The following is a 7,524-nucleotide window of genomic DNA, read 5'->3' as shown; positions in this document are numbered from 1 at the left end:
ATATTACTCTTATTATTCTTTCTGGGTCACAAAATAAACGTTTAACATATTTTCAGGCGAGAATGTAGCTGTGTAAACCTCAAATATCTGCTCAGTTTATCAAGACACCACATATTTTCAAAAGCGCTCCGACGTTTTCGGAGACGTCTGTTACCCACTAGCTCGATAGCTAGCCGGGCAAGGCTCACTAGAGCCCGTGAGAACACCGGACTCCCGGCAAATCGTTTTCAAACCCACCGCCGTCTTTCGCTACTCAGGTTAAACATGATATATAAGTCACTTAGATAACTTAAAAATGTTATTGTTTGGCTTTTTTCAGTATTTTATTTGTTCCTGAGTAAATCGGTTTGGCTGAGATTAAAGTTATTGTTTATAAACGTCAAGCAGACAACTGATTATCAGAAGTGTGAGATGCTCGAGAATATACTCCGGTGTCCTGTTATATTTTAGATAGCAAGGAGCAGACGGCTGAGTTTATTAAACTCCACCGAAACAATCTGCAAATTTCATTAAAATTTAATAAACTATCATCTTGTCTTTATTTTTAGTTAGCACATACCTTAAACACTTAAAGCTGTAAGCTAATGATAGTTATATAAGAGCAGATGCATGCTGGTGCAATAAGCTGTATGTTTTACGTCCAATGGATGCATGATCTGATTAGTCGACTAATCGCAAAAATAATCGGTGACTAGTCAACTATCAAAATAATCGGCAGCCCTAATTTGCTATGAACTTCCTTACCTTTGGTCCATGTACACTAAGCGGTGCAAGACCAAAGCCAGGAAGATTATGAAGTATCGCTCTCATCTCAACAATGGACTCTTCTCACTTTTGAGTTCAGGGGGGCACTTCCACTCCCTCAAGTCCAAAACAGCTCCTCATTACAGAGGAGCTTCTTCCCTCAGGCTATTCAGTCCCTGAACCTTGTGTAGGACTGGACTCTCTCTCTCTCACTACTATACATCAGGAACTATTTATTCCACTGCAAACTGTTACTCTGCAAACTGTTTGTTTGCACACTCTCTACTTGCACACTGTTTATTTGCAAACTTTTATAATTTCTTAAATTTGTTTATCTGCACATTCTACTTTTGTTTTGTTAATTATTTTTAACCTTTAATTTTATTGTACATTTTTTACAGTTAATTTTAAAATTTGTATATTATGTAAATTACTTGCTAGTTTAATTTTATGTTTAGTTTTATGTTTACTTTTATGTCTACGTTTGGTTCGGCATTGCACAGCAACAAGCATTTCACTGCATGTCGTACTATGTATGACTGTGTATGTGACAAATAAAATTTGAATTTGTATTTCTATTTGTATATCTGAGACACTTTTCAAACAGTCTAACTACAATAGGGCTGGGCCATATTATACCGTTCACGGTAATACCGGTATAATGTTAGGCAACGATAGGAAAATGAAATATCGCGATAGAATATGAGTAAAACGCGCATGCGCAGTGCCTTTGTTTTCATACGCACATGGCCGATTGTTGAGTGAAACAGATGAACCAGAATTGGTTTGTAAAAATGGTGCAACTTCAGTGATGTGGAACTGGTTTGGTGTTTGTCCGTCAGATACACGACAAAGCACATTTTTTTGCAGAACATGCAAGCGGCCGTCGGACTAAGATGCCCTTAAATCTGGGAGTAATCTGGGTCCTAAACTCCGTATCTTCAGGTCAAACGAACACTGCAGCATCACTAAGAGTTAAAAACTGTCTAAATTCTTTCATCTTTAATAAAACGATCAGCATTGCTGCTTTACCAGGTGTAACTATGAAGTTTAACTTCCAGGCATCCATGAAAACAAAATGTATTACATTTAACGGAGTTAGAAGCTAGCAGGAAGCTAGCGGAAGTTAGCTCGCTAGTTTCGCTAGTTACCTAAGCATGATATAGCATGTTCTGACTGAGAGATTTCTGAAAAAAATCAAACGTACAGCTCTGCTATCACTTCCAACATAAATGAAGACAGGAAACTAAACAGCAGTGACGTTTGTAGGGTTACTGAAGTTGGGCTAGCTGGTATATAATTATGTGCTACGTGATCGCTAGCGACACAGCTATGTTAGCATAACATAAACAGTGAAGCTGGAGGACAAACACTAACACTTTTCCACTTATAAAAGTTAACGTTAAGGTTCCTTCATGGTTAGAGACAAATGCAATCGCATGGCAGGATGCTGTAAACGGACCAAACTTCAGTCAGGAGAACAACTGAGATAATCCATCCACAATACGAGGTTAGTCATTAATATACTGCAACAACATGGGAATAGAGCAGCTGCCAGAGAATTCAACATTAATGAATCAATGGTACAGAAGTGGAGGAAGCAAGAAGAATGAGTTTAATAAAGTTTGATTTATCTGACTGCTTTGTTTCGCTTAATGTGCCTTATAATCCCGTGCACCTTATGGTCCGAAAAATACGTACTGCACACTGCAGTTTAATGTTGCAAAGCACCTCTTTTTAACTTCAGTGGATATTATACATGGTTATGCTCAGGATATGTCAGCCCATTTCTACTGGAAATGCCTTTTGGTTAAACTTTCAGCAAGGAATTTGCATTTGCACTGTTACATTTTTATAAAGCTTTAATGTACATAAAAACCAGCTTCTTGTTTAAGTGAAAATAAATGATAGGTTGTCTTTTTGCGCTAGTAATGTTGTGGAGTTGTATTTTGTCTCGCATCAATTATATCGTCAGTTATATCGTTATCGCAAATTTTCAAATATATATCGTGATAAATATTTTTGGCCATATCGCCCTGCTCTAAACTACAACATGTTTTTTTTCATAGGGTCTAAAAAACCCACTCATCCAAACATAAACATGTTTGAATGAGTATTTCAAACAGGCTATTGCAAGCAGAAACTGATGAATATGGGCGTCACCTACTTAGTGAGGAGAAAAGTGGGACTGACCACCAGGGCCCTAAATGTGAGAGACGCCCTTGCAAGACTGGAACCAAAAGTTTGTTTTTATGACCGACCTGTCAATACCTCATAAATGTGTTTTTTCTAGCTGCAATACACTACAGGGAGCTACAGACCTATATTGTCTGCCAAAACTGCTCACAATACTAATGAAGTATGTAGTGTGAACGGCAAAGCATGAGGACAGAACAAAATGGAAACAGATTTAAAAATATATAAAAACAAAGTTAAATGCAGTCTGTGCAAATCTGTGCTTTTGTTCCAAAACAGCAATAATTCAGTGTACGAGCATTTAAAAGGCTGAAGAAGCTTCTTGAACAAAAAGTAAAGATTTTCAAGAAACTTAAGGAAGTCTGGTTGCTTTTCTTTCCAAGCTTCTTAGATTACCATGAACCTACGCAGACATAAACGCTGTTACTGTTTGTACAGTAATGTTTATGTTAGCTATCCTGTTGGACCTTCCCAGGATGATGCTTGATAAGTGAACATCATTACAGTTTTGTTAGTTAATGAGTGAAATGCAATATTAAACCATTAAAAGGTATTAGCTATACTGTCTCCTAGTTGTTTGTTTTCCACTCACATTAGCATTAGCATTTCTTTTGAAAAGTAAACTCTTCTTTCTAACGTTAGGTAGTTGATCTGTGTATCAATAATTCGGAAACTTGTTACTCTGGATTAGAAAAAAAACCCTTTTTTATTTAATTTGAAGCTTTTATTTGAACTTATGAAGAGAAGCCATTTTTTATTTTCTATTTGCACAAATGATTTGTTTAAATACTACTAGTACTTTTTTTCACATTTGTATTATCTAACATTTGTATTTATTTCATTTTATTCTGACGGTCTTATTGAGTAATGTTAAAAATACATTCGATTATTTTCAAATTCCTATGTTTCCTGTCAGCCCACCCTTTGCAGCTATGACAGCCTCAGGTCTTCTAGGAAGGCATTCTACAAGGTTTAGGAGTGTGTCTATGGGAATTTCTGACCATTCTTCCAGAAGCACATTTGTGAAGTCAAGCACTGATGTTGGACAAGAATGCCTAGCTCACAGGCAGGCTCTAATTTATCCCAAAGGTGTTCTATCAGGTTGAGGTCAAGATTCTGTGCAGGCCAGTCATGTTCTTCCATTCTCAATTCCCTCGTCCATGTCTTTATGGAGCTTGCTTTGTGACTGGTTCCCATATATGTTGGAACAGGAATAGGCCACCCCCAAATTGTTAGGAGCATGAAATTATCCAAAAGGTACTGCTATGCTAAAGCATTAAGAGTTCCATTCAATGGAACCAACACCAACCCTGCACTCTCTTTGCACCCATCTATCTGCTGTTAGTTAAGCAGGGCAGTTCGAGGAAGACGGTACATTGCAGTCTGATAAAATTAGCATAAAACCACACAATGACATTGCTTATTAAACAACAAAACCAAGCAACTAGGTAGCATAGCATATAGAAAGTCACTTATATGACGAGGAATGGTTTACTTTGCATTTATCAGTTCTAATGAAACAGACAAACACACAAGACAATTCAACTGCTGTATATAGTAGGAGAAATAATTTATTCATACCCTGCCAAATTTTTAAGTCTGGTCACTTGTCAACCCTGTATTGCAGATTGACATACTGCAGTTTGCAACATACTGTAGAGTACAATGACTTTATATATTTCAATGAGTTATGTATAAGTAGTATAAGTAAGTAATTCTTAGAAATGTAATCTTTGTTTTGTTACGCTTATAGAGAAAATGCTCATTATACTGAACAGGCTGAAACACTAAAATTACAGTTCCTTAGCCAAATAGGCCCAATAACAGTGTGTTAAAACAGTAAAACTTGTTCAATGACATGACATACATAATAGGCATAAAAATAGGCATTTAAAAGTTAGAGATGATATAGCGAGGGGGAACTAATTATTTGAGTCTCTTCTGAGCAACAAAAGGCTATAAATTTTTATGGTAGATTCATTTCCATTGAGCAGTGGGAGACTTATTCTGACCTCAACCTCCATTCCCCCCTCTCCATCTCCATAGACAAAGAGCTGTCAAAGGACGTCAAGGACAAGGTTGTAGACCTGCACAAGGCTGGAAAGGGCTACAAAATCACCCAAAAAGCTTGGTAAGATGGTGACAACTGCTAGCGAGATTGTTTGGAAATGGAAAAAAAGAAAAGAAAATGACCTTGGACTTCGGAACTAGTCTCCTGCAGAAGGGCTAAAATCTGCGATGGGCACTGCTAGTACCATGTGGTTTTTACCAGTGGACAAGAGCGTTCCCTGTGCCTTTGGGTCAGGTGACTGTCATTTGCGCTTCTTTGCCTACTTCTTCCCACGAGAATCGATCATGCTTAAAGTATAATAATAAACCCACACTAAAGATCCCCAAGTAATTAAATACCACAGATGGCGGCAGGCATAAAATAGTGGCTTTTGGGCATGCGTAAGACTTTGACTACGTGCATTTCAGCGCGTGATATTCTTCGCACGGTTTTAAAATGGAACAAATGTGCAAATGTAAAATAATTTCATGTTAAGTTATATTACAACAATGAGATACAGCTAAATGGTGTCAGGCAGAGCAATCTTACGTTTAGCTAATGTAGAGCAATAACACAAGGAAGCCCACATAGAGGTGATGAAGCATATCTATTAATTAGCGTTATTTACGAAGATGCCTACCGTAACTAGGGTTCACATGGTGTTATGACTCAGGAGGTACTTTTTGAGGATAGCAACATGTCTGCTACCCCATCCACCATCAAACGTATCAAGAAAAAAACTTCCTTTCAGATTTCCAGAATAAAAGCATAGTAGTTCACCGAACTAAATATGACTTACCCAAAATATTCCGTTTTTATTCCCCATATTCAAGTTTCAGGGGTTGGAATAACTACACTGTGATGAGGCCTTTCTGAGTCTATATGAAAATAATAAATAATGAAATGCCGGCTTTTACTCTGAAAAGTGAAAGTGTGGACGCCACTGCTTAAGCTCAAGGAAGCATAGGTTATTACAATAACAGGCGAGTGGAAGACGCTTAGTGGCAGCGTGCAGGTATCTTTTCACTTTCAAAATTCATATCTTCAGAATCTTTAATCAAGCTCTATAGTACTTTTGCTATTGTAGTGAAACTGATAACCTGACAAAAAACGAACCAGCTTAACAGATGGCGGGCGTTAGCTTATGTGGAAAACCGATAATAAAGTTGCCTTTTTAGTAACCTGATAAGGTAGACCTAGTTGTAGGAAACCCCTAGCTACATTTTTCTTTAGATTTCGCTTGCTTAGATATAAGGTCATGTATATGTATCGATTCGCTAAATCGATGCATTTTCCCTTTGTAGCTTCCGGTCTATGTCCAGGCGTGACATATGTTTAGTCGTCACGCCAGTGCTATTTTTGCATTATTAAAAAACAAACGCTCAATCAATCAATCAGTCGAATAAATAAATTCTCACGTAATAGCTACACGCTTGTCGTTATAGGCACCGACTAGCTGTCATGTCATAAAATGTATGAACGTGTCTACCCTTATATTGCAATGATCTTTTTTTGTTTTTTAAAAGATGCTTAATGTTAGTATGTACGTAATAGTATACATGTGAAGATGTTCAGTAAGCCTTGCATTGTTTTTGACGTGTGGGAATAGCCCTGTTTCCATAGTTTCCTCCGTCTCCTGGGTTCTGATGTCAACAGAGCTTCCCCTTCTCACTCCTCCTCTGTTAAAGCCACCCTACTCTGTTATCTGTTAACAGATGATGAGTCACCAAGCAAGCAAAGCATCTCGGTTATTTTTCTTTCGCCATTAATAAGCATTCTCTGGGTTTCAAGTAGAGGAGAAAAGCAGTTGTTGTTGTTTGGATTTTGCCATAATGATGTTATCATCACATTTACGTTTTTGAGTATTTGAAAAGAAAAAATTGAAAAGACTGTTTCAAAGCACGTTTTGCTACAAGCCTCATTCAGATAGCATTTTTTACTATTTCTTAAGGACATGACTTTCAAATACTGTTCAGATACTGCTTTCTCTGAAAATCCCCGAAAGGCCTTCAGAAAGCATTTAGAACTATAGCTCTAGATAAATTGCAAGAGAGTCTGACACACACATAAACTTGCCTAAAGGTTTTCCTGATCCACTTGATCCACTTCCAGCATATTCTTTTGGCATGTTGAATTTTAAGGCAAATTTGAGTCAATATGTGCGTTTTGTCTCAATTAACAGTTATATTTTCATTTTCACATACTGTATTAACACAATAGACCTAAAATCACACAAAACAAAAAATCTCAGTAGGAAAAAGATTTTTTTTTACAATGAAAACAGAATTAAAATGCAGAAAATGTCTCAAGCTTTTTTTGTATAACTATCTATAAAATAATAATCATAATCATGCCACACAAATCATTTATGCCACTCCAAAAATTAGTTCGTGTCCACAATAAGACAGACAATATCTATGTCGTCCCCTCAGCCTCCCTGGGAAAGTCTGTTCCAGGGTGCTGGAAAGTAGGGTGCATCTGTTTGTCGAATCTCGGATACAGGAGGAGCAATGTGGTTTTTATCCTGGTCGTGG

At 37.3% G+C, this 7,524-nt stretch overlaps 1 protein-coding gene across 1 annotated transcript in view; it reads right to left on the bottom strand.

Annotated features, from left to right (window-relative positions):
* pomk (protein O-mannose kinase) overlaps positions 1 to 5,743 on the bottom strand; it is a 30,853-nt gene extending 25,110 nt beyond the window's left edge. The window contains exon 1 of the mRNA XM_005943041.2: positions 5,631 to 5,743. The gene's annotated coding sequence lies outside the window, so the exon portion shown is untranslated. The remainder of the gene's footprint in view (positions 1 to 5,630) is intronic.
* Positions 5,744 to 7,524: the final 1,781 nt, after the last annotated feature.

This window comes from Haplochromis burtoni, unplaced genomic scaffold, assembly GCF_018398535.1.
Source record: "Haplochromis burtoni strain Fernald_Lab_line unplaced genomic scaffold, NCSU_Asbu1 Contig_356, whole genome shotgun sequence".
NCBI classification, from domain to species: Eukaryota; Metazoa; Chordata; class Actinopteri; order Cichliformes; family Cichlidae; genus Haplochromis; species Haplochromis burtoni.
The sequence above is the reverse complement of the archived record's forward strand: the minus strand, read 5'-3'. Positions and strand labels throughout refer to the sequence as shown.